Raw genomic sequence first — 23,217 nt, forward strand, 5'->3', positions numbered from 1 at the left:
CCAGATTGAAGGAAGCTAAATATTGCAGTTTGGTCGTCAAGTTTTCGTAGTGTAGTGGTTATCACGTGCGCCTAACACGCGCAAGGTCCCCGGTTCGAGCCCGGGCGAAAACAATTTTCTTTTGTATTTCTGACATGAGGTTACTTAAAAAAAAGTTGTTCTGTTAGTTTGTAACGAATCCCCAAATTGAAGGAAGCTAAATATTGAAGTTTGGTCGTCAAGTTTTTGTAGTGTAGTGGTTATCACCTGCGCCTAACACGCGCAAGGTCCCCGGTTCAAGCCTGGGCGAAAACAATTTTCTTTTGTATTTCTGACATGAGGTTACTTTCAAAATTATATTTATTCTGTTGGTTGGTATGGAATCCCCAGATTGAAAGAAGCTAAATATTGCAGTTTGGTCGTCAAGTTTTCGTAGTGTAGTGGTTATCACGTGCGCTTTACACGCGCAAGGTGCCCGGTTCGAGCCCGTGCGAAAACAATTTTCTTTTGTATTTCTGACATGAGGTTACTTTAAAAAAAAAATTATTCTGTTACTTTTGTAGGAATCCCCAATTTTAAGGAAGCTAAATATTGGAGTTTGGTCGTCAAGTTTTCGTAGTGTAGTGGTTATCACGTGAGCTTTACACGCGCAAGGTCCCCGGTTGGAGCCCGGCCGAAAACAACTTTCTTTTGTGTTTCTGACATGAGGTTACTTAAAAAAAAAATTATTTTGTTAGTTTTGTAACGAATACCCACATTAAAGGAAGCTAAATATTGCAGTTTGGTCGTCAAGTTTTCGTAGTGTAGTGGTTATCACGTGCGCTTTACACGCGCAAGGTCCCCGGTTCGAGCCTGGGCGAAAACAATTTTCTTTTTTATTTCTGACATGAGGTTACTTTCAAAATTATATTTATTCTGTTGGTTGGTATGGAATCCCCAGATTGAAAGAAGCAAAATATTGCAGTTTGGTCGTCAAGTTTTCGTAGTGTAGTGGTTATCACGTGCGCCTAACACGCGCAAGGTCCCCGGTTCGAGCCCGGGCGAAAACAATTTTCTTTTGTTTTTCTGACATAATAATGATTGCTTTTTAACTGCACTTTTATTTTTGGTAAAGTGTTCCCGTATAAAAAAAGTCAAACATTCGATTTTGTCGTCAAGTTTTAGTAGTGTAGTGGTTATCACGTGCGCCTCACACGTGCAAGGTCGAAACAATTTTCTTTTGTATTTCTGACAGGAGGTTACTTTTAAATTGCGTTTATTTTGTTAGTTTGGTAACGATTCCTTACATTGAAGGAAGCTAAAAATAGGAATTTGGTCGTCAAGTTTTCGTAGTGTAGTAGTTATCACGTGCGCCTAACACGCGCAAGGTCCCCGGTTCAAGCCCGGGCGAAAACAATTTTCTTTTGTATTTCTGACATGAGGTTACTAAATATTTATTTTGTTAGTTTTGTAACGAATACCCACATTAAAGGAAGCTAAATATTGCAGTTTGGTCGTCAAGTTTTCGTAGTGTAGTGGTTATCACGTGCGCTTTACACGCGCAAGGTCCCCGGTTCGAGCCCGGGCGAAAACAATTTTCTTTTGTATTTCTGACATGAGGTTACTTTAAATTTATATTTATTATGTTGGTTGGTATGGAATCCCCAGATTGAAGGAAGCTAAATATTGCAGTTTGGTCGTCAAGTTTTCGTAGTGTAGTGGTTATCACGTGCGCCTAACACGCGCAAGGTCCCCGGTTCGAGCCCGGGCGAAAACAATTTTCTTTTGTATTTCTGACATGAGGTTACTTAAAAAAAAAGTTGTTCTGTTAGTTTTGTAACGAATCCCCAAATTGAAGGAAGCTAAATATTGAAGTTTGGTCGTCAAGTTTTTGTAGTGTAGTGGTTATCACCTGCGCCTAACACGCGCAAGGTCCCCGGTTCAAGCCTGGGCGAAAACAATTTTCTTTTGTATTTCTGACATGAGGTTACTTTCAAAATTATATTTATTCTGTTGGTTGGTATGGAATCCCCAGATTGAAAGAAGCTAAATATTGCAGTTTGGTCGTCAAGTTTTCGTAGTGTAGTGGTTATCACGTGCGCTTTACACGCGCAAGGTCCCCGGTTCGAGCCCGTGTGAAAACAATTTTCTTTTGTATTTCTGACATGAGGTTACTTTAAAAAAAAAATTATTCTGTTACTTTTGTAGAAATCCCCAATTTTAAGGAAGCTAAATATTGGAGTTTGGTCGTCAAGTTTTCGTAGTGTAGTGGTTATCACGTGAGCTTTACACGCGCAAGGTCCCCGGTTGGAGCCCGGGCGAAAACAACTTTCTTTTGTGTTTCTGACATGAGGTTACTTAAAAAAAAAATTATTTTGTTAGTTTTGTAACGAATACCCACATTAAAGGAAGCTAAATATTGCAGTTTGGTCGTCAAGTTTTCGTAGTGTAGTGGTTATCACGTGCGCTTTACACGCGCAAGGTCCCCGGTTCGAGCCCGGGCGAAAACAATTTTCTTTTGTATTTCTGACATGAGGTTACTTTAAATTTATATTTATTATGTTGGTTGGTATGGAATCCCCAGATTGAAGGAAGCTAAATATTGCAGTTTGGTCGTCAAGTTTTCGTAGTGTAGTGGTTATCACGTGCGCCTAACACGCGCAAGGTCCCCGGTTCGAGCCCGGGCGAAAACAATTTTCTTTTGTATTTCTGACATGAGGTTACTTAAAAAAAAAGTTGTTCTGTTAGTTTTGTAACGAATCCCCAAATTGAAGGAAGCTAAATATTGAAGTTTGGTCGTCAAGTTTTTGTAGTGTAGTGGTTATCACCTGCGCCTAACACGCGCAAGGTCCCCGGTTCAAGCCTGGGCGAAAACAATTTTCTTTTGTATTTCTGACATGAGGTTACTTTCAAAATTATATTTATTTTGTTGGTTGGTATGGAATCCCCAGATTGAAAGAAGCTAAATATTGCAGTTTGGTCGTCAAGTTTTCGTAGTGTAGTGGTTATCACGTGCGCTTTACACGCGCAAGGTCCCCGGTTCGAGCCCGTGCGAAAACAATTTTCTTTTGTATTTCTGACATGAGGTTACTTTAAAAAAAAAATTATTCTGTTACTTTTGTAGGAATCCCCAATTTTAAGGAAGCTAAATATTGGAGTTTGGTCGTCAAGTTTTCGTAGTGTAGTGGTTATCACGTGAGCTTTACACGCGCAAGGTCCCCGGTTGGAGCCCGGGCGAAAACAACTTTCTTTTGTGTTTCTGACATGAGGTTACTTTAAAGTTATATTTATTCTGTTGGTTGGTATGAAATCCCCAGATTGAAGGAAGCTAAATATTGCAGTTTGGTCGTCAAGTTTTCGTAGTGTAGTGGTTATCACGTGCGCCTCACACGCGCAAGGTCCCCGGTTCGAGCCCGGGCGAAAACAATTTTCTTTTGTGTTTCTGACATGAGGTTACTTTTAATATATATTTATTCTGTTAGGTTGGTAACGATTTCCAACATTGAAGGAAGCTAAAATAAGGAATTTGGTCGTCACGTTTTCGTAGTGTAGTGGTTATCACGTGCGCTTTATACGCGCAAGGTCCCCGGTTCAAGCCCGGGCGAAAACAATTTTCTTTTGTATTTCTGACATGAGGTTACTTTAAAAAAAAGTTCCACCTGCGCCTAACACGCGCAAGGTCCCCGGTTCAAGCCTGGGCGAAAACAATTTTCTTTTGTATTTCTAACATGAGGTTACTTTCAAAATTATATTTATTCTGTTGGTTGGTATGGAATCCCCAGATTGAAAGAAGCAAAATATTGCAGTTTGGTCGTCAAGTTTTCGTAGTGTAGTGGTTATCACGTGCGCCTAACACGCGCAAGGTCCCCGGTTCGAGCCCGGGCGAAAACAATTTTCTTTTGTTTTTCTGACATAATAATGATTGCTTTTTAACTGCACTTTTATTTTTGGTAGAGTGTTCCCGTATAAAAAAAGTCAAACATTCGATTTTGTCGTCAAGTTTTAGTAGTGTAGTGGTTATCGTCGTGCGCCTCACACGCGCAAGGTCGAAACAATTTTCTTTTGTATTTCTGACAGGAGGTTACTTTTAAATTGCGTTTATTTTGTTAGTTTGGTAACGATTCCTTACTTTGAAGGAAGCTAAAAATAGGAATTTGGTCGTCAAGTTTTCGTAGTGTAGTAGTTATCACGTGCGCCTAACACGCGCAAGGTCCCCGGTTCAAGCCCGGGCGAAAACAATTTTCTTTTGTATTTCTGACATGAGGTTACTAAATATTTATTTTGTTAGTTTTGTAAATACCCATATTAAAGGAAGCTAAATATTGCAGTTTGGTCGTCAAGTTTTCGTAGTGTAGTGGTTATCACGTGCGCTTTACACGCGCAAGGTCCCCGGTTCGAGCCCGGGCGAAAACAATTTTCTTTTGTATTTCTGACATGAGGTTACTTTAAAATTATATTTATTCTGTTGGTTGGTATGGAATCCCCAGATTGAAGGAAGCTAAATATTGCAGTTTGGTCGTCAAGTTTTCGTAGTGTAGTGGTTATCACGTGCGCCTAACACGCGCAAGGTCCCCGGTTCGAGCCCGGGCGAAAACAATTTTCTTTTGTATTTCTGACATGAGGTTACTTAAAAAAAAAGTTATTCTGTTAGTTTTGTAACGAATCCCCAAATTGAAGGAAGCTAAATATTGGAGTTTGGTCGTCAAGTTTTTGTAGTGTAGTGGTTATCACCTGCGCCTAACACGCGCAAGGTCCCCGGTTCAAGCCTGGGCGAAAACAATTTTCTTTTGTATTTCTGACATGAGGTTACTTTCAAAATTATATTTATTCTGTTGGTTGGTATGGAATCCCCAGATTGAAAGAAGCTAAATATTGCAGTTTGGTCGTCAAGTTTTCGTAGTGTAGTGGTTATCACGTGCGCCTAACACGCGCAAGGTCCCCGGTTCGAGCCCGGGCGAAAACAATTTTCTTTTGTTTTTCTGACATAATAATGATTGCTTTTTAACTGCACTTTTATTTTTGGTAAAGTGTTCCCGTATAAAGGAAGCTAAATATTGGAGTTTGGTCGTCAAGTTTTCGTAGTGTAGTGGTTATCACGTGCGCCTAACACGCGTAAGGTCCCCGGTACGAGCCCGGGCGAAAACAATTTTCTTTTGTATTTATGACATGAGGTTACTTTAAAAAAAAGTTATTCTGTTAGTTTTGTAACGAATCCCCAAATTGAAGGAAGCTAAATATTGGAGTTTGGTCGTCAAGTTTTCGTAGTGTAGTGGTTATCACGTGCGCCTCACACGCGCAAGGTCCCCGGTTCGAGCCCGGGCGAAAACATTTTCTTTTGTATTTCTGACATGAGGTTACTAAATATTTGTTTTGTTAGTTTTGTAACGAATCCCCAGATTGAAGGAAGCTAAATATTGCAGTTTGGTCGTCAAGTTTTCGTAGTGTAGTGGTTATCACGTGCGCTTCACACGCGCAAGGTCCCCGGTTCGAGCCCGGGCGAAAACAACTTTCTTTTGTATTTCTGACACGAGGTTACTTTAAAAAATTATTTATTCTGTTGTTTTGTAGGAATCCCGAATTTTAAGGAAGCTAAATATTGGAGTTTGGTCGTCAAGTTTTCGTAGTGTAGTGGTTATCACGTGAGCTTTACACGCGCAAGGTCCCCGGTTGGAGCCCGGGCGAAAACAACTTTCTTTTGTGTTTCTGACATGAGGTTACTTTTAATATATATTTATTCTGTTAGGTTGGTAACGATTTGCAACATTGAAGGAAGCTAAAAATAGGAATTTGGTCGTCAAGTTTTCGTAGTGTAGTGGTTATCACGTGCGCTTTATACGCTCAAGGTCCCCGGTTCAAGCCCGGGCGAAAACAATTTTCTTTTGTATTTCTGACATGAGGTTAGTTCAAAATAATACTTATTATGTTGGTTGGTATGGAATCCCCAGATTGAAGGAAGCTAAATATTGGAGTTTGGTCGTCAAGTTTTCGTAGGGTAATTGTATTTCTGACATGAGGTTACTTTAAAATTATATTTATTCTGTTAGTTTTGTAACGAATCCCCGAATTGAAGGAAGCTAAATATTGCGGTTTGGTCGTCAAGTTTTCGTAGTGTAGTGGTTATCACGTGCGCCTAACACGCGCAAGGTCCCCGGTTCAAGCCCGGGCGAAAACAATTTTCTTTTGTATTTCTGACATGAGGTTACTTAAAAAAAATATTATTCTGTTAGTTTTGTAACGAGTCCCCAAATTGAAGTAAGCTAAATATTGGAGTTTGGTCGTCAAGTTTTCGTAGTGTAGTAGTTATCACGTTCGCCTAACACGCGCAAGGTCCCCGGTTCAAGCCCGGGCGAAAACAATTTTCTTTTATATTTCTGACATGAGGTTAATTAAAAAAATATAATTATTCTGTTAGTTGTGAACGAATCCCCAAATTGAAGGAAGCTAAATGTTGGAGTTTGGTCGTCAAGTTTCGTAGTGTAGTGGTTATCACGTGCGCCTAACGCGCGCAAGGTCCCTGGTTCGAGCCCGGGCGAAAACAATTTTCTTTTGTATTTCTGACATGAGGTTACTTTTAAATTATATTTATTCTGTTAGGTTGGTAACGATTCCCAACATTGAAGTAAGTTAAAAATAGGAATTTGGTCGTCAAGTTTTCGTAGTGTAGTGGTTATCACGTGCGCCTCACACGCGCAAGGTCCCCGGTTCGATCCCGGGCGAATACAATTTTCTTTTGTGTTTCTGACATGAGGTTACTTTTAATATATATTTATTCTGTTAGGTTGGTAACGATTTCCAACATTGAAGGAAGCTAAAAATAGGAATTTGGTCGTCAACTTTCCGTAGTGTAGTGGTTATCACGTGCGCCTAACACGCGCAAGGTCCCCGGTTCAAGCCCGGGCGAAAACAATTTTCTTTTGAATATCTGACAAGAGGTTACTTTTAAATTATATTTTCTTCTGTTAGGTTGGTAACGATTTCCAACATTGAAGGAAGCTAAAAATTGGAATTTGGTCGTCAAGTTTTCGTAGTGTAGTGGTTATCACGTGCGCCTTATAATCTCAGTATACCGAATGTAGGGATATTTTTTAAATGCTGATTCAACCTCTTATTCCAAACTACAAAGTTTAAAAAACAACTACTTTCATACACTCAGATTCTTACTTAATTAAACTAAAATAAGTTTACTTGACACTTACAATCATTGGATACTTTCGGTAAACAGTGTTGCCCAAAGGCCCACACTTCGTGTATCACAACTAATATATTAAATAACAAACCTGTGAAAATTTAGGCTCAATGTCATCGGAGTCGGGAGAAAATAACGGGAAAACCCACCCTTGTTTCCGCACGTTTAGCCGTGTCATGACATGTGTTTAAAATAAATTGATACTTGTTTTAATGTTCTCTCAAAAAGTAAAGCCTTTAATGGAATAATATTTCAAGAGAAGTCTTTCACCATTACCTTCTGTAAACCCAGTAAGTTATTTGTAAATCTGTGAACTTTATTTTTTTTTTCTGTTCCGAAAGTGTCCACTGGCTTTAAATCAGACATTCAAGTTATAATTTTGTCAATGAAACTCTTTATTTTGTTGATAACGGAAATAATTTTCCTCGACACAACAAATCAGAAATAAATATGTGATTTTGTTGTGTCAATGAAACTCATTTTAGTTTTAATGAGTAAGTATTTACTCTCTTTGTCAGGCTTAATGGGATTCCTGATGCGAGACTATGTCACTAATCGACTATGTCCAAATACCTGTTGAGGTAAACACCCGATTCTGGTATAATGTCAACCAAACCATGGTTGTCAGGGAAACTATAACAAACATCCTAACAAGTGTCTGAACAAATATGTTTTACAAAACATCAACACATCTGTCTCTATTAAGTTAAGTTCCAAAAAAGGAATACGTTTGGTATAGTGTTCAACCCAAACCAGGGTTGTCAGGGAAACTATAACAAACATTCCAACAAATTTCTGCAAAATATTGTTTACTTAATCATCCGAAACGTCAAGGCGTCTGTTTATGTTATCAAGTTAAAGGAATATACGTTGCCTTGGATCGGTCGAGTTGGTCTTTAAAAAGCGTTTGTAGGCCTAACCGTTTGTTATAAAATGCATATGGTTAGAAAGATGTTAAAAGTAGAATACAATGACCCACACAAATTTGCCTCGAAATTGCATAGTTTTCCTTTTACTTTACGAACTAACACGGTCGGCCATTTGTGATGGGAATACAAAATTTGACTCCCATAAATGGCCGACCGCGTTAGTCGACGAGGTAAAAGGAAAACCACGCAATTTCGAGTGATACTTTTTGTGTGGATCATTATATTCTATACCATATGCATTTCATAACAAACGGTTTCAAACACTTTTCAAAGACCAACTCGTCCGATCCAAGGCAACGTGTTCCTTTAAGTTGCAAAAAAGGATTAATAATTGTTCAGGTTGCTAAAAGTTATGACAAACAAACCTTTACCAAGGGCTTGGGATATCGTTTTTTTTTTAAAGTGGTTGTTATAATATTGTATTCTCTGTACTATATGTGCTGCATTTTACCCAACTTTTTCTTTTCCTTATTTCAGTGCTGTGAGGTATAGCATAAGGCGCTATAAATATCAATGTGTGGTGAAGATGTTTTCAACTAGTGGTTTAGACCCAACGAGGCCTGGTTCTTGATAATTTTACCGAGACGAAGTCCATTAAATTGAGTGAATAAATGAGTGGTTATTCGACAACGTACAAGTAATAGATTCTGAACTGAAAAACGAATTTTTCAAAAAGCAAGTGCACACTGTTTTTTTTTTTAAATTATATTCATTTTAATTTTATTCGCATAATCAGAGAAATTACAAGCGACATTAACTGATTAGCCAAGGATAGCCTCAACAAGCTCTTTAACTACAGCTTTATTTTTCGTCAAAATGTTACTATAAGTACGCTATTTGATGTAATGGAAAAGTGGGGATTTTAGTAAAGGCTTGTGACTAACTCCATTACACAACCGTAGGGTTAACTGCTCTTTACATAATTATTTCCGAATTTTCCTTTAAATACCTCCACATAAACAGGTGCTCCTTATAGGTTTTTTAATCGAATGTTCAGAAGCGAATCTAATCGTTTGTTTTCCTAATCTGCCATTAGGAGTCTCAACACACAATAACACCCCTTTCACAAACACGGATTAGTTCTGTTTTCAAATTTAATGGCCTATTTAAAAGGGAAACCCCTGGACAAAATCTAAACAACAAGTTAACTTCGTAACAAAGGAACAATATTTTCTTCATTGTGGAACCCTCGGGGTATAGGTTTCACGCAAGCACAATGAGCAGTCACGGCCATCACACACTCGGGTGAGTATTGACACTGGATGAATTTGTTGAAAAACGGGGAATTCGAAAGAAATACTTTTGCTGGCCGTTGCTATGGGTAACATGTAAACAATCCCGTTTGCACTTTTATCTAAGGGCCCAACACCATCTCTGCGTAGAATTTCCCTATGGATTCCATTTTCCCCTTTTCTGTTTGCTTCTCGGTCTTCACAGTGCATATGATATTAGAATACTTCACGCCGATGCGTAACTTCTATCATGGAGGAAAAACCTCCTTGCTTCTATAAAGAACTGCACATGACATCTCAAAGGTTTCACTACATGATCCTCACAACACACACGCAGGGAGAAGCTTTATTAAAGGAACACGTTGTCTTGGATCGGGCGAGTTGGTCTATATAAAGCGTTTGTAACCGTTTTTTTTTTTAAATGCATATGGTTGGAAAGATGTTTTAAAAAGTAAAATACAATGATCCACACAAGTTTTCCTCGAAATTGCGTGGTTTTCCTTTTGCTGTACAAACTAACACGGTCGGCCATTTATGGGAGTCAACAATTTGACTCCCATAAATGGCCGACCGTGTTAGTCGACGAGGTAAAAGGAAAACCGTGCGATTTCGAGGCATGTTTGTGTGGGTCATTGTATTTTACTTTTACAACATCTTTCGACCCATATGCATTTTATAACAAACGGTTACAAACGCTTTTCAAAGACCAACTCGACCGATCTAAGGAAACGTGTTCCTTTAACAAAACTTCAATACAAATTTCCGAATATTTTCAGTCCTTTCCGGTCCTACTATTTTCTTTGGTGTCTTTTTATGGTGCATATATCGAGTACCATAAACAATGTTTGTGGCCACACTTGGTTGCATCTTGCTTTCACACGGCAGCTTTTTATACTCAAATGTGCACTTCCAAATATTCTTGCTTCATGTAAATAGGTTTTTCTTAATATATTTATTTTGTTCTTCATATTTATTATTTTCCAAAGTTTATCTTTACTGTATTTAAATGTTTGTTAAAGATTCTATTCCCATTTTAAGATTGGATTGATAGGCTTTCGAGTCACAGTGGTTAGGTTCACTTTTATTAATCCTGGCCATCTTAGAATGGGCTTGTCCTGTCTGTTTTTATAATTGTCTTGCTTGATTGCCTGTGCTCTGTCTCATTCAATCATTGGTTTACAATTGTTCTAGGTGTCATAAGTTTACGTTCATTGTTTCTTATACTGTTATATTTCGTTAGTACGGTAATATTGTATCTTGTACTGTTTGTTGACATCTTGGCCGAATAAATAATAATGTATAATAATGATAATGTATGATTTCACTCTTGCCTCTATAACCTGTGGACTCGGATATTACCCACAGCGCATGCAGTTTAGTTGAGATAGCGCCATGAATTTGAGCTCCGGTCACGATTTGTCCTTTGTGTACAGTTACTATGGATACACAACAACAAATTCAGTGTCGTGTTTGTTCAACCATGCAAGAAGAAAACGCCAAGGACACGGAAGTTCATTGACAGCGTTTGAAATTAGTTTGAAATCGTTCATAATACAAGGTGCCGAAACATAATAATACTAATTGTTTGTCAAAACGTGATTATAACTTTACAAATCATCTCGACAAGTTTATTTATTTATTTATTTCTTCTTTACCCTGGGGAAACCTCTCAGTGAAACACTGTTTTCAGAGGTGCCCAGCAACTACATAAACATTAAATTTGTAAAATTGTATCAATATAAGAATATATTTATAATAACATTAATTAATATTAAAAATATAAAAACAACAAAATTTAAATAAAGACTAGGGGTATACAACAACAGCACAAAAAACTATACAACAAGCAAAATATAGAATAGGAAAGGTTAAAAATCTGGTCCGGCCAGAAAAAACACCACAAGCCCAAAATATTTGTGTACTAAACTTTAAAACTTGCTACAGCGCATTTTCGTTTTTCCTGAGTTGGTTTTAGGCAGTGGGTGAACTAAATTACCTTGTGATCTCGATCTGGTGTTGTATGAGTGGGATGTGGCGGTATAATTGAAAACATTACAAAGTTGAGGAGTGCGTGTGGAAGTTCTCAGATCCGGGGGAGGAAAAGGATAGCTTTACCAGCACTGTTTTGGATTGTATCAAGTTTTGAAAGAAAAACTTTAGCCGAGTTGCCCCAAATGGCATCACAATAATCAAAGTGAGGGAGAATCGGAGGTTAAAGGCAGTGGACACTGTTGGCAATTACTCAAAATAATTATGAGCATAAAACCTTACTTGGTAACGAGTAATGGGGAGAGGTTGGTAGTATAAAACATTGTGAGAAACGGCTCCCTCTGAAGTGACGTAGTTTTCGAGAAAAAAGTAGTTTTCCACGAATTTGATTTCGAAACCTCAAGTGTAGAATTTGAGGTATCGAAATCAAGCATCTGAAAGCACACAACTTCGTGTGACAAGTGTGATTTTTTCTTTCATAGTTATCTCGCAACTCCGACTACCAATCGAGCTCAAATTTTCACAGGTTTGTTATTTTATGCATATGTTGAGATACAGCAAGTGAGAAGACTGGTCTTTGACAGTTACCAATAGTGTCCACTGGCTTTAAAGTATGTTGGGGAAGAACACTTCAGCATCCTCCGGAGAACCCCCACACGATTATTATACAAGTCTCAGTAATTTTCTCAATGTGCACACTCCAAGATAAAGATTGATCTAGCCAGACACCTAAGTACTTAAAATGATCAACATTGTCAATGGTATTGGAACCGATCTTCACATGTAAACTTTCTTCAATACGGCGAAGTTTAGCTTGAGTTTCAAATAACATGCTTTTAGTTTTGCTTGTATTAAGAGTTAAAAAAATAGTCTGCAGCCATTTGGAAACCTCAATCATATCTGCGTTGAGGGCTCTGTTAATAAGATCAATAGATTTAGCAAGATTAAAAATATCTGTGTCATCAGCATAAACATACATTTTAGAGTCTATCGGAAGAATATTGGCAAAATCATTTATGTACAATGTAAAAGAAGTGTTACAAGCACAGAACCAATTGATTCTAGAAATGGAAAATGTGACATTGACTGCATAAATGCTGAAAACTTTGCAATTCATGTGTTCCTTTATTCAAACCATGCAATGAACGGTAATACGTTTATTTTCTATATATTGAACGAAAACCACACTACTCAAATCATGGGCAGCAACTGGATCGGAGTAGGGGTGTGGGGAAAAGAGGTGGGGCAACATTTTATTAAGGTTAAATAAACTTGGTTTGTCCTGTGTGCCAACTTAGCCCCAGGCTAATTTATACTTGAATGAGGCCGATTTCCTGCGAGTTTTTTTTCACCTCAACTTGAACTATAGGGTCTAGTTCATTTCAGACATAACGGAATTTTTACAATCTACTTCCTGAAATTCATTTAATAAAAGAGTCGCTAAAATCACTAAATCCCCTTTGCATAAATAGTATTCCAGACAAGTTCTCAGATGTGGTCAGAAACTGCTGTTTAGTGTAGTGTTCAAACTATGAAGTTAAATGTGTTAAAGGAACATTACAAAATTGTTTTTTTGCAAACAATGCAGTTGCTGGCAGTGTAAGCACTTTATGTAATCCACCATATACATAAACTGACAAAGTTTGAGATCAATCGGCCATCTGGTTCACGAGAGAAAAGTGAAAAACCGAGTACAAATTTTCCATTGCGTCGATGCCAAAATAAAACGCTCACTGAGCGATAAACTCCAACCGCGCAGTTAGATGTTTATTTCTCATCAAATATGACATGAACTATCATCATCATTAGCCTGTGTAAGTCTTGTGTCTTCACGATTTTTGTTTCTTACCAATTCTGTAACGTTCCTTTAAGCATTACCTTTTGATTTGACAAGGAATGTTTCAACAGACTTCAGATTATGTTGATGGCGTGGGCATTGGAGCTGTGTCTGCCTTGAACCGGATGAGTCTGGCCTGCACCGGTTCAAGGGTAAATGTTCCAACGCCCAAGATGAAGACCAGCCAGATCTTTATCAAGCTGCATTTGGACAGCTTGCCGTATGACGGGGACATCATACTGCTGGCTGCTGGGCCAGCTCTTGACAAATCATGAGTTGATCAATTTTCCTTAAAGTCACCTGGAAGTGGTATTTTTTCAAAATAAAGCTTTTGCCACTAATATGTGTTTTGATGAGTGGAATGTGAATCAACAGTTAACTAAGGTTTTAAAAAATCAGTTCTTATGTTATTTACAAATTTAAGAGTAGACCCCGACCCGAGAGGGCGCTGTTCGTGACGTCAATCGAGGCAGACTTTGCCTGTAATACGTAGAGTAAACAAAATTGCAAAGTACATGTACGGAAGTCGTGAGTTTGTACGTTTCAAAAAAATATTGGTTTTTTTTCCCGGCAATGCCGACCAGGTGTATTGCTGCTGAATGCAGAAAAACACTTTTTGTAACGTACCAACTCACGACTTGGACGTACATGTACTTTGCACGTGTGTTTAGTATACGCATTGCAGGCAAAGTCTGCCTCGATTGACGTCACAAAAGGGGTAGGCGGAGTCAGCCCCTCAAACAACAATATATTTTTTAAACATATAAATCGTGACAAACAATTACTAAAAAAAATTGTTTCATTGTTCGTAAGCATTATACTCTTATGTTTGAAAGAATTTTTTTTTTTCCAGGTGACTTTAACGATCTGCAGCAGACAGACAAAACCACACATATACAAAATTGAGTTTGCGTCTCTGGTCCTCCAAGGGAAGCGTATGCCATAAAAAAAACATGCACCCGAAATTTGACATTGAGGAAGAGCAAGTTAATCAGGAAATATTTCTCAAAATGTTTCGTAAAATATTACATGGATATCGTTTAAAGGCAAGTTTCTTTCATAATTTTCTCGCAACTTCGATGACCAATTGAGCCCAAATTTTAACAGGCTTGTTGTTTTATTATTTTGATGGGGTACACCAAGTGAGAACACAATTATCAAACGTGTACAGTGCCTTTAAACGGAAGGAAAACACAAACCATATAAAACTACACGTTGACAAAGGCTGTGGTCACTTAGTTGTAACTGTTATAAAATATTGCCCAGTGCCCATCACTCTGCCATTTTGTCTAACACACTCATGAGGAAAATATGAATTTTCATTTCCGTAAATTGATATCAAGCAACAGAAGACAAGTTACAGAAGCCATAACCTGATTCAAGCTCTCGGTGTCAGTTATTTGACTTTTTATGGTTACGCTTTATTGTTAGTAAAGGAATATGAATGACACATGCTGAAGATAAAAGAACACAGAGAACAATGTATCTTGGAATCTGATATAAAAATAGTTTCCCTGACGTCGTTTTCACCAAACTCTTCCTTACTTAGGATTAATCTTAAGACTTAGGACGAGTTAAGTTCCGTAACCATAGACGTTAAGACGCGTTGAACCCATCCTAAGTTGGGACTAGTTACTTATTTTAACTCGAGATAGTATTAATCCTATTATAGCGTTTCGTGAAATCAGCTGCTCAGTGGGCTCTTTGACATGTTTTTCTAAAATTGCATTTACAAAGAAAAAAGAAAGAAAATGGAATGTGTGTTTTCGTTTTAGGCCTAAACGAAACTGATTTATTTTGGGCTTCCCCGGTTTACTTAGAATTAAAAGGACTGACTAATACAAGTATCTGTTTTCCCTTTCCCGTTCGCTCCACCATGTCAGGCATGTTTCTATTCATTCAAGGCCGTTTGAATGTGAAACTTTTAGACTTAGTTAATGGTTCAATCGTTTTACACAACATGTTGGATTTTAGTTCTGTGTTTACGAGTTGGTATATGCCCCTGATTGTTTAGCTTTAAGTTGTTAAAATTGTTACCCATATCAGATGGAATTGTTCAATCCAGGTAATTTGGATACCTCACTAGATTGTAATAAAACATTTCAGGTAAACATATGTCCTTCATAAATTGAGACGCATCTTTAAACTAACCTTTGCCTGGGCCTGGTATTAAACGGAGACAACTGAGGCAAGCGTTGTCAATAGTCTTGGCCTTGGTGCCCCTTTAGAAGTTACCAATAGACTTCAAGGATTTTCCAAAAAGAAATTACCCTCTCAACAAAGACTGAACTAAAAAACTGCATATAAGTATTAATGAGAACTGGGGATCGCGCATAGCCTATCTGCATCTCTACAACCAAAATTATTTAGTTATTTATGTCTGATAGTTATTTATGTTTCTTTTACATTCTATTGATTCACTTGTCAAGTTTGAATGTATTTAATTTAATTATTCAATAACAAAAGCACATAATAAATATTGCTTATTTATTTTGAAAACTCATGATTGTAACTATTTATTTACATGTCATTCTTTTTGAGGATGTTAGACCTTGTACAAGTTGATCGGGATCTTGTATGTGACCTCCCCATTAAAGGCACAAATGGTAACTACTCAAAATAACTGTTAGCATAAAAACTTACTTGGTAACATGCACTGAAGAGCTGTTGATAGTATACAACTTTGTGAGAAAAGTCTCTCTCTGAGGTAACGTAGTTTTCGATAAAGTAATTTTCCATGAATTTGATTTCGAGACCTCAGAATTAGATTTTGATTTCTTGAAATCGAGCATCTAAAAGCACACAACTTCGTGTGACCATGGTGATTTTTCTTCCATAAAAAAAAATAAAGGCCAATTTATCTCGCAACTTCGACAACTAACTGAGTTCAAATTTTCACAGGTTTGTTATTTTGTGCATATATTCTTGAGATACACCGAGTGAGAAGACTGGTCTTTCACAAAGGTGTTCATTGTCCTTAAGTTTCGATAAGTAGTTTTTCCTTTTGGTATTTTGCCTAATGGTATATTGAAAACAAACCTGATCCTGAAACCTGAACCTAGATCTCTATAATAACCGGCCATTTCAGTTTCAATTTCAACTAGTTTGTTAATATAGTCCTCTGCACTTCCTTTATTTACGAAACCAATTTTATATGTCCATGAACTGAACAAACTTGTTTAAGGACACACTCTTTATATAAACACACTAATTACTGTAGTGCAACATTAGAAGGAAGTGTTTTGCGATCAATCGGCGAATGTAGTACCTTAAGACAAGTTGTACGAACTACAAAAACAAAGATTACTATTGCGGGATGCGAAGGTAAGTTTTCAAGTATGTATTGCTCTGTGGGTTAAACCAAGTAAATTTTTACACAGTCACCGAGATGTAGCATAAGGGGAACGTAAACCTTAAATCTTTTGGAACCGTTCGATTATTTTAATCGTACTTAAAGACACCGGAAACTATTGGTAATTGTCAAAGGCTAGTCTTCTTACTTGGTGTGTCTCAAAATATACATAAAATAACACATCTGTAATAATTTGAGCTCAATCGGTCGTCGAAGTTGCGAGATTATAATGAAAGAAAAAAACACCCTTGTCACACGAAGTTGTGCGCTTTCAGATGCTTGATTTCGAGACCTCAAAATCTAATTCTGAGGTATCGAAATCAAATTCGGGGAAAAAATACTTCTTTCTCGAAAACCATGTCACTCTAGAGAAAGGCGTTTCTCACAATGTTTTATACTATCAACCTCTCCCCATTACTCGTCAACTAAGGTTTTATGCTAATAATTGTTTTGAGTAATTACCAATAGTGTCCACTGCCTTTAAAGCAATCGCACAACATCGGTAAACACTATTGTCCAACGGCCCACACTTCGTGTATCACAACTTATATATAAAATAACAAACCTGTGACAATTTGGGTTCAATCGGTCATCGGAGTCGGGAGAAAATAACGGGAAACCTACCCTTGTTTCTGCACGTTTCGCCGTGTCATTACATGTGTTTAAAATAAATCAGTTATTCTCGATTTCGAGAATTGATAATTGTTTTAATATTTTCTCAAAAAGTAAAGCATTTCATGGAATAATATTTCAAGGAAAGTCTTTCACCATTACCTTCTGTAAACCCAGTAAGTTATTTGTAAATCTGTGAACTTTTAATTTTAGTGTTCTGTGCAGAAAGTGTATAATGGCTTAAAATGTAGCTATATTATATACAATAAAAGTCACATGTGAAAATGAATTTTAAATCGAAGCGTTTTTGAGATATCGCCAATAATAATAATAATATGGAGCGGTTATGTTCCCGCAGGAAAAGTTCATACCATCAGTGATTTTCATCTTGCAAAATTTCATCGTCCTAAGTTTGAACTGTTTGTTTATATTTGTTTTAAGGTTTTAGGTTGATTTCTATGAAATAACATAACTTCATTTCAACAACAAATATTTCATAGAAGAAACTATTCCAGTATGAACATCGTAATCCGTAACCTTTCTGACTGGAATTAAACGATGATGTTTTTATATCCCTATACGTATACAATCTCTCGGAATGAATTTAAAGTGAGGAGAGCACTGAAAGGTTCGACTCATTATTGACATTTGTTTCTCATTAACACTTTTAGGGGGCAAGATTTGAACGAGCTTCAAACGCAGACATTATGGGAATTATCAGCTATTGTGGGATTTTCTTTCTTGCTTCGTGGCTTCCGTTCTCACAGTGAGTGTGTTATTATTTTGTAATTTGTGTCGATAAAGATATTTTTTCTGTACTTAGCAATGAACGGCTCCCTCTGAAATAACGTTAGTTTTCGAGAAAGAAGTAATTTTCCACGAGTTTGATTTCGAGACCTCATAATTAGATTTGGTGGCCCCCGAAATCAAGCATCTAAAAGCACACAACCACAACTTCGTGTGACAGTTTTTTCTTCTTCAATTACTATCTCGCAGTTTCGACGACCAATTGAGATCAAATTTTCACAGGTTTGTTATTTTGTGCATATGTTGAGATACACCAATTGAAAAGACTGGTCTTTGACAATATCCAAAGGTGTCCAGTGTCTTTAAAAAAAAAAGGAAAATAATATTATGTCCATTTTAACCAACTCTGTTGTTAGGACTGATTTATGCCCGGATGCATGTAGACAGCGCTATACTGCAAAATGTGGCTTCTTAGGCTGGAGTAGATGCACCAGATATAGGTAAGTTCTTTCTTTCGTAATTTGAAAAGGCAAAATAGCTGTGTTTACGGGACAGCCATTTATGGTTGATTTTCCCTTCAAAATAAAAAGCATCATTTTGTATGAGACCCTGAGGCATACACTTTTTTTTCAATAAAAATGTATTGTCAATAAAAAAAAAATAAAGATGGAAAATGTACATGTCAAGGCATTGATAAAAGCTCAAAAACTGAACACTAAAAAGTATAGTTGTTATGATAAAACTAGATTTAAACAAACACTGATGAAGGATAAGTTAAAAACACATTAAGAACCAAACGAAAACACGACATAATGTCAAGACTTGTAACTGTAAACATGACATGCAGTATGAAAGGTACGTCAAGCGAGGGCTTCAGTCTGCCTTGAAATATGGGCACGTCCCCATGCATTCAAACCGAGGACTTTAACAACAGGGATCCGGGAAAAAGTCACACCGAGGACGTCCTCGATTCGATTAGGTGTATCAAACCAATGGGGACGTCTAAAATGGGGTCAGTTGCTATCACAAAGAGTTGAACAAAGGAAGGTACCCGATTGCGGGTGTTTACACATTATTTGAGTACGTGTGTGTGTGGAGGAGGGGGGGGGGTGGGTCATCTGGCGTAAACAAATAAATTAATATCCTTTGTTTTTGGTGCAAATGGTCCCTTGCTACAAAATGTATGAGCGTGGATTGTTATCACCGTGCGAGACTGATTTTTGAGCTTTCACGCCATGATAGTGCACACACCACTGGTAACCCAAAGCGCAAAATTGATATACCAGCCAAATAATATTATAGTACCAGCGGAATGCGTCCACTAAGCTTTTCCCCACACGTTGTACTCGGTAAGCCATTGATTTATCGGTCGTACGTCGTATACATGTGTGGGGAAATAAGAGAAAAGGCATCCAAACGAATCAGATTGAGAATTTGTAACTGCACCACATAATTCTAGATGATGTTCCTTCTGTAAATACTGTCTCAAAAAATCGAATATCATTATTGGTGCTGGATTCCAGGACAATTGAACAACAAAGTGATTGGGTGTATTATCTTCATGACGAATTGGTAATCCTGATCAGCTTGATGGGAAAAGCACACAATAGCATGCGTTGTGTGGGCAACCTCACCTAGGACTTCGGTCAATAAACAAATTGGCTCCCTTCCCACAATGATGAAGTGAGCCCCTTTCACACGAGAGCAATTCAGCAAGGGTCCCTTGCTAAACTGTAGCATGGTTGTAAGATTTTACAAAATGTACCTCGTGTGAAAGGACAATAATTTTTGTAGTGTCCAGGGTCCCTTGTCAAATCTTGTCCAACATTGCTACATTTTGTCGGAGGTCCGGACCTACGACAAAATCTTACACTGGCGGAAGTTTTGACCAAGGACGTGGGCTACATCATCGTGTGAAAGGAACCCTTGTTTATTGAACAACGTCCTATGTGAAAATGCCCATACATTACATGGTATTGTGATTGCTATCTTGTCCAACTAAGGTGATCAGGATTCCAATTCGTCGCACAAGGGTTGTTAGTTTTTTAACTTTTCAGTGTGAAAGCTAACCAATTCAGTCACACATGGTGAAACCAAATAAACAATCCAAGCTCGTAAATTTTGTAACAAAGGACCCTGGCTACTGCTTGTGTGTCGTAGGTCCGGACCTCCGACAAAATGTACCAATGTTGGAAAAGAATTTTACAAGGGACCCTGGACACTCTAAATATGGTTGTCCTTTCACACGAGGTACATTTTGTTAAATTTTACAACCATGCTTCAGTTTAGCAAGGTACCCTTGCTAAATTGCTCTCGTGTGAAAGGGGCTTTACATGCTTAGGTTGCATTTTGTCCATACTGGAAAAGGCACGCTATTGTAGTTAAGGTTCACCATTAGTCATTTTAACTGCCCAAGAGTTGTGAAGAACCGGATGTTTTTTTTTAATGAGCATCATTGACAACGGTTTAATGCACACCGATGGGTTTTATCGCCATGCATATTCATGACGCTGGTGCCTGCTGTCCATGTAATTACACACAAATGAATAGATTGGAGGACAGTCTCCCGAACAGTCGATAAACCTACAGTAGTAGAACAGTATAGAGCAAGACAGCGCTAAAGAACATACTCTACCTAGCAAGAAGATACACACAAGGTGTTACCGCAAACCAAAAACATATTTATACCTCACCATGCAATGTCTCAATCATTTTATTTGTTCTTGTTTAAGTAACTAATTTTTAAAATATTTTGTGCTCCATATGTCTAAGTTTAGTTGTTATTATTTTCTCTTTTTCTGTTTATAGTGTTGCATTTTAGAATATTGTTTATATTTCATGTTAACCGCCTTGCATATAAGGCGCTATATAAATACTCATGTGTTATTATTATTTGTATTATTGTTATTGTTAACCCCTGACGACAACTTGGACTAAAGGCCCTTTGCGACCGGATTAGTGAATGGTCCAGTTTATAAACTTATAACAGTTTAAAGTCGTTTGGTAATAACTATACAGTTGGAACGTTTTCAGGAATGTGAATGTTTTTGTAACTTTTTGTATTGCAAATTGGGAGGGATGCTAATGTGTTATTATGAGACACTTTGTGTTAATTGACAAAGAGTCAGTTTGAATAGCATGGACTCCCAACGAATTAAAGAAACCGAGTATTCATGATATCATGGCCATTGGTATATGTCTTACGGCATAATATATAGTGCTCAACTTAAAATAAAATAAAAAGATTGGTATGTGCGTTAGAAGAACAGCTTGACCGTTTAAATTGAAAGTCTGCCGAAATCTATATGTAGCTTTAGTCCAGAGATGGATTTCACAAATAGGGAGTTCGTCGTTCTGTCTGAGGACACTGAGCCTTAAAGGGTACGGGAACTTTTTGTAACACAAAACCCAAAGTCAACAGATTTGCGTTAAACTTTACACAGTTTGAAGATAATGATGATAAAGCTTAAAATATTGCTTGCTGAGTTGCTGTAATTTTTGAGAAATGAGTAAAACAATGTCACGAAATAATTTGTTAATAACTCCTAAAGAGCCTTAAGACTAGTCCTAAGAGTAAAGGGCTTTCTTTGTGAAATCGATCCCAGCAGCCTTCCATAAATCATTTGTGACATTTGCTGCTCGTCCACCCGATACTCCACATTTCTGTTGGTAGAAACACGACCCAACCCGGTAGAAGTAGTTTTTTCCACGAACGGCATGATGTGAAAACGCCCCAATCGACAGAACGAGAAGAACCTTCGTCGCGCACATGGGCTGCCGAGCCATGACATTTCAGATTTCATGGTGTTAGGTAGTTACCTACAGTCATGGTAACCAGGGAGACGAGGTAGTAATCGGTGTTTGATAAGTACCTATACTTTCGCTGACCCTTTGCTGTGGTTAACTACTAACAGAAATGTGGAGTATCGGGTGGCTCATCATCTGACAAACGCCATACATTTGGATCATGCGATTCTGACAAACGTTCTTCAGTCCAAGCTCGGATCTTACAATACAATACAATAATCTTTATCTTAATGGTGGTTTGCAATCAAAGATTATAAGTGCGTTCGATTAGCTTCCCTGGGTCTATCTACCATGCGGTGCTCACCCGGGTGAGCCCCTGGCAAGAGCTAAACGAACGACCAGTCACCGCTCTAGTATTGACGTCATGCACCTGGGGCCAGCCCCAAGTGACCCACTCCACAAGCAGGGCACTGGGGGCTGACCCGGGTGAGCCCCTGGAATGACGTCAAAGCTATTCGAACGCACCGGGGTCGACCCAGGGAAGCTAAACGAATGCACCCATTAGAGCACCGAAGATTATAGAGCGCCGAAGCTGAAGCTTTATCCATTGTTGAACGTGAAATATGCATGGGTACCATTTCAGCAAGTGAATGTTTTGTTTCCAATTGATAGGAATGGTCATTGTCTGCGCTGATCTGCACTGATCTATTGTTGTATCAAAATGGCGCCCAGTGGGATTTCACATTTCAGCCCGAGTTCCGAATCTTGCGCCATTGGCGCTCTATAATCTTTGTTTGAAATTGTCTAACAAAGAGTTGTCATCCAACGCACTCCCTACTGGCTCAGTTGTTTTGTCCCGATGATGCACGAGTTATTAATTAATTTGGCGCAGTTTCAAGAATATCTGAGTTGTTTGTCAAGTTTCTTGAAATGGGCGGAGCTGGGAAATTCGGTAATAGACCTTTCCTTTGCAACGTCACAGCTCGAGTTTTTGCCAACCCAGTTTGCAAAATATGGAAAGCCATAAATGCAAATCAAGAATCGATCGCCACTGTTTGTAACAATGCTACTAAATTAATAAAACATTGCGTTGGTTTTGTTAAAAACAAAACAACTAATGATGAGAGGTATTTTATTTAAATGAAAGTTTGCAGAAAATGTTGAATTTTGTTAAAACATCTTTTAATACGATTAAGTGTTTAAAGCCATTGTACACTTTCGGTACAGAAAAAATAATAAAAAGTTCACAGATTTACAAATAACTTACTATACTATTCCATGAAATGCTTTACTTTTTGAGAAAACATTAAAACAATATCAATTCTCGATATCGATTTATTTTAAACACATGTCATGACACGGCGAAACGTGCGGAAGCAAGGGTGGGTTTTTTCGTTATTTTCTCCCGACTCCGATGACCGATTGAGCCTAAATTTTCACAGGTTTGTTATTTTATATAGAAGTTGTAATACACGAAGTGTGGGCAGTGGACAATACTGTTTACCAAAAGTGTCCAATGGCTTTAACCAACATTTGGCCGACCATGCCAACCAAGGTGGTTTGTTTGTCACCAAAAGAAAGGTCTATACACAGGGTGAAAGGCATGCTGCCGTGATCACTTGCAATGT

At 37.9% G+C, this 23,217-nt stretch overlaps 35 non-coding genes across 35 annotated transcripts; all 35 read left to right on the plus strand.

Moving 5' to 3' along the window:
• Positions 1 to 40: 40 nt before the first annotated feature.
• Positions 41 to 113, plus strand: Trnav-aac. The gene has a single exon. It is a non-coding gene; the product is annotated as a tRNA-Val (tRNA).
• Positions 114 to 221: 108 nt separating this feature from the next.
• Trnav-aac lies at positions 222 to 294 on the plus strand. Its single transcript has one exon. It is a non-coding gene; the product is annotated as a tRNA-Val (tRNA).
• A 111-nt stretch (positions 295 to 405) lies between these two features.
• On the plus strand, positions 406 to 478 carry Trnav-uac. Its single transcript has one exon. It is a non-coding gene; the product is annotated as a tRNA-Val (tRNA).
• A 110-nt stretch (positions 479 to 588) lies between these two features.
• Trnav-uac lies at positions 589 to 661 on the plus strand. The gene has a single exon. It is a non-coding gene; the product is annotated as a tRNA-Val (tRNA).
• A 110-nt stretch (positions 662 to 771) lies between these two features.
• On the plus strand, positions 772 to 844 carry Trnav-uac. Its single transcript has one exon. It is a non-coding gene; the product is annotated as a tRNA-Val (tRNA).
• Positions 845 to 955: 111 nt separating this feature from the next.
• On the plus strand, positions 956 to 1,028 carry Trnav-aac. The gene has a single exon. It is a non-coding gene; the product is annotated as a tRNA-Val (tRNA).
• A 273-nt stretch (positions 1,029 to 1,301) lies between these two features.
• Trnav-aac lies at positions 1,302 to 1,374 on the plus strand. The gene has a single exon. It is a non-coding gene; the product is annotated as a tRNA-Val (tRNA).
• Positions 1,375 to 1,479: 105 nt separating this feature from the next.
• Trnav-uac lies at positions 1,480 to 1,552 on the plus strand. Its single transcript has one exon. It is a non-coding gene; the product is annotated as a tRNA-Val (tRNA).
• Positions 1,553 to 1,662: 110 nt separating this feature from the next.
• Trnav-aac lies at positions 1,663 to 1,735 on the plus strand. Its single transcript has one exon. It is a non-coding gene; the product is annotated as a tRNA-Val (tRNA).
• A 110-nt stretch (positions 1,736 to 1,845) lies between these two features.
• Trnav-aac lies at positions 1,846 to 1,918 on the plus strand. The gene has a single exon. It is a non-coding gene; the product is annotated as a tRNA-Val (tRNA).
• Positions 1,919 to 2,029: 111 nt separating this feature from the next.
• Positions 2,030 to 2,102, plus strand: Trnav-uac. The gene has a single exon. It is a non-coding gene; the product is annotated as a tRNA-Val (tRNA).
• A 110-nt stretch (positions 2,103 to 2,212) lies between these two features.
• Positions 2,213 to 2,285, plus strand: Trnav-uac. Its single transcript has one exon. It is a non-coding gene; the product is annotated as a tRNA-Val (tRNA).
• Positions 2,286 to 2,395: 110 nt separating this feature from the next.
• On the plus strand, positions 2,396 to 2,468 carry Trnav-uac. Its single transcript has one exon. It is a non-coding gene; the product is annotated as a tRNA-Val (tRNA).
• Positions 2,469 to 2,578: 110 nt separating this feature from the next.
• Trnav-aac lies at positions 2,579 to 2,651 on the plus strand. The gene has a single exon. It is a non-coding gene; the product is annotated as a tRNA-Val (tRNA).
• A 110-nt stretch (positions 2,652 to 2,761) lies between these two features.
• Positions 2,762 to 2,834, plus strand: Trnav-aac. The gene has a single exon. It is a non-coding gene; the product is annotated as a tRNA-Val (tRNA).
• Positions 2,835 to 2,945: 111 nt separating this feature from the next.
• Positions 2,946 to 3,018, plus strand: Trnav-uac. The gene has a single exon. It is a non-coding gene; the product is annotated as a tRNA-Val (tRNA).
• Positions 3,019 to 3,128: 110 nt separating this feature from the next.
• Positions 3,129 to 3,201, plus strand: Trnav-uac. The gene has a single exon. It is a non-coding gene; the product is annotated as a tRNA-Val (tRNA).
• A 110-nt stretch (positions 3,202 to 3,311) lies between these two features.
• On the plus strand, positions 3,312 to 3,384 carry Trnav-cac. The gene has a single exon. It is a non-coding gene; the product is annotated as a tRNA-Val (tRNA).
• A 111-nt stretch (positions 3,385 to 3,495) lies between these two features.
• Positions 3,496 to 3,568, plus strand: Trnai-uau. The gene has a single exon. It is a non-coding gene; the product is annotated as a tRNA-Ile (tRNA).
• Positions 3,569 to 3,776: 208 nt separating this feature from the next.
• On the plus strand, positions 3,777 to 3,849 carry Trnav-aac. Its single transcript has one exon. It is a non-coding gene; the product is annotated as a tRNA-Val (tRNA).
• Positions 3,850 to 4,123: 274 nt separating this feature from the next.
• On the plus strand, positions 4,124 to 4,196 carry Trnav-aac. The gene has a single exon. It is a non-coding gene; the product is annotated as a tRNA-Val (tRNA).
• Positions 4,197 to 4,298: 102 nt separating this feature from the next.
• Positions 4,299 to 4,371, plus strand: Trnav-uac. The gene has a single exon. It is a non-coding gene; the product is annotated as a tRNA-Val (tRNA).
• A 110-nt stretch (positions 4,372 to 4,481) lies between these two features.
• On the plus strand, positions 4,482 to 4,554 carry Trnav-aac. The gene has a single exon. It is a non-coding gene; the product is annotated as a tRNA-Val (tRNA).
• A 110-nt stretch (positions 4,555 to 4,664) lies between these two features.
• On the plus strand, positions 4,665 to 4,737 carry Trnav-aac. The gene has a single exon. It is a non-coding gene; the product is annotated as a tRNA-Val (tRNA).
• A 111-nt stretch (positions 4,738 to 4,848) lies between these two features.
• Trnav-aac lies at positions 4,849 to 4,921 on the plus strand. The gene has a single exon. It is a non-coding gene; the product is annotated as a tRNA-Val (tRNA).
• A 109-nt stretch (positions 4,922 to 5,030) lies between these two features.
• Positions 5,031 to 5,103, plus strand: Trnav-aac. Its single transcript has one exon. It is a non-coding gene; the product is annotated as a tRNA-Val (tRNA).
• A 110-nt stretch (positions 5,104 to 5,213) lies between these two features.
• Trnav-cac lies at positions 5,214 to 5,286 on the plus strand. Its single transcript has one exon. It is a non-coding gene; the product is annotated as a tRNA-Val (tRNA).
• A 104-nt stretch (positions 5,287 to 5,390) lies between these two features.
• Positions 5,391 to 5,463, plus strand: Trnav-cac. The gene has a single exon. It is a non-coding gene; the product is annotated as a tRNA-Val (tRNA).
• Positions 5,464 to 5,572: 109 nt separating this feature from the next.
• Trnav-uac lies at positions 5,573 to 5,645 on the plus strand. The gene has a single exon. It is a non-coding gene; the product is annotated as a tRNA-Val (tRNA).
• Positions 5,646 to 5,756: 111 nt separating this feature from the next.
• Trnai-uau lies at positions 5,757 to 5,829 on the plus strand. Its single transcript has one exon. It is a non-coding gene; the product is annotated as a tRNA-Ile (tRNA).
• Positions 5,830 to 6,057: 228 nt separating this feature from the next.
• Positions 6,058 to 6,130, plus strand: Trnav-aac. Its single transcript has one exon. It is a non-coding gene; the product is annotated as a tRNA-Val (tRNA).
• A 110-nt stretch (positions 6,131 to 6,240) lies between these two features.
• Positions 6,241 to 6,313, plus strand: Trnav-aac. The gene has a single exon. It is a non-coding gene; the product is annotated as a tRNA-Val (tRNA).
• A 111-nt stretch (positions 6,314 to 6,424) lies between these two features.
• On the plus strand, positions 6,425 to 6,496 carry Trnav-aac. Its single transcript has one exon. It is a non-coding gene; the product is annotated as a tRNA-Val (tRNA).
• A 111-nt stretch (positions 6,497 to 6,607) lies between these two features.
• Trnav-cac lies at positions 6,608 to 6,680 on the plus strand. Its single transcript has one exon. It is a non-coding gene; the product is annotated as a tRNA-Val (tRNA).
• A 111-nt stretch (positions 6,681 to 6,791) lies between these two features.
• Trnav-aac lies at positions 6,792 to 6,864 on the plus strand. The gene has a single exon. It is a non-coding gene; the product is annotated as a tRNA-Val (tRNA).
• Positions 6,865 to 23,217: the final 16,353 nt, after the last annotated feature.

This window comes from Asterias rubens, unplaced genomic scaffold (assembly GCF_902459465.1).
Source record: "Asterias rubens unplaced genomic scaffold, eAstRub1.3, whole genome shotgun sequence".
Lineage (NCBI taxonomy): Eukaryota > Metazoa > Echinodermata > Asteroidea > Forcipulatida > Asteriidae > Asterias > Asterias rubens.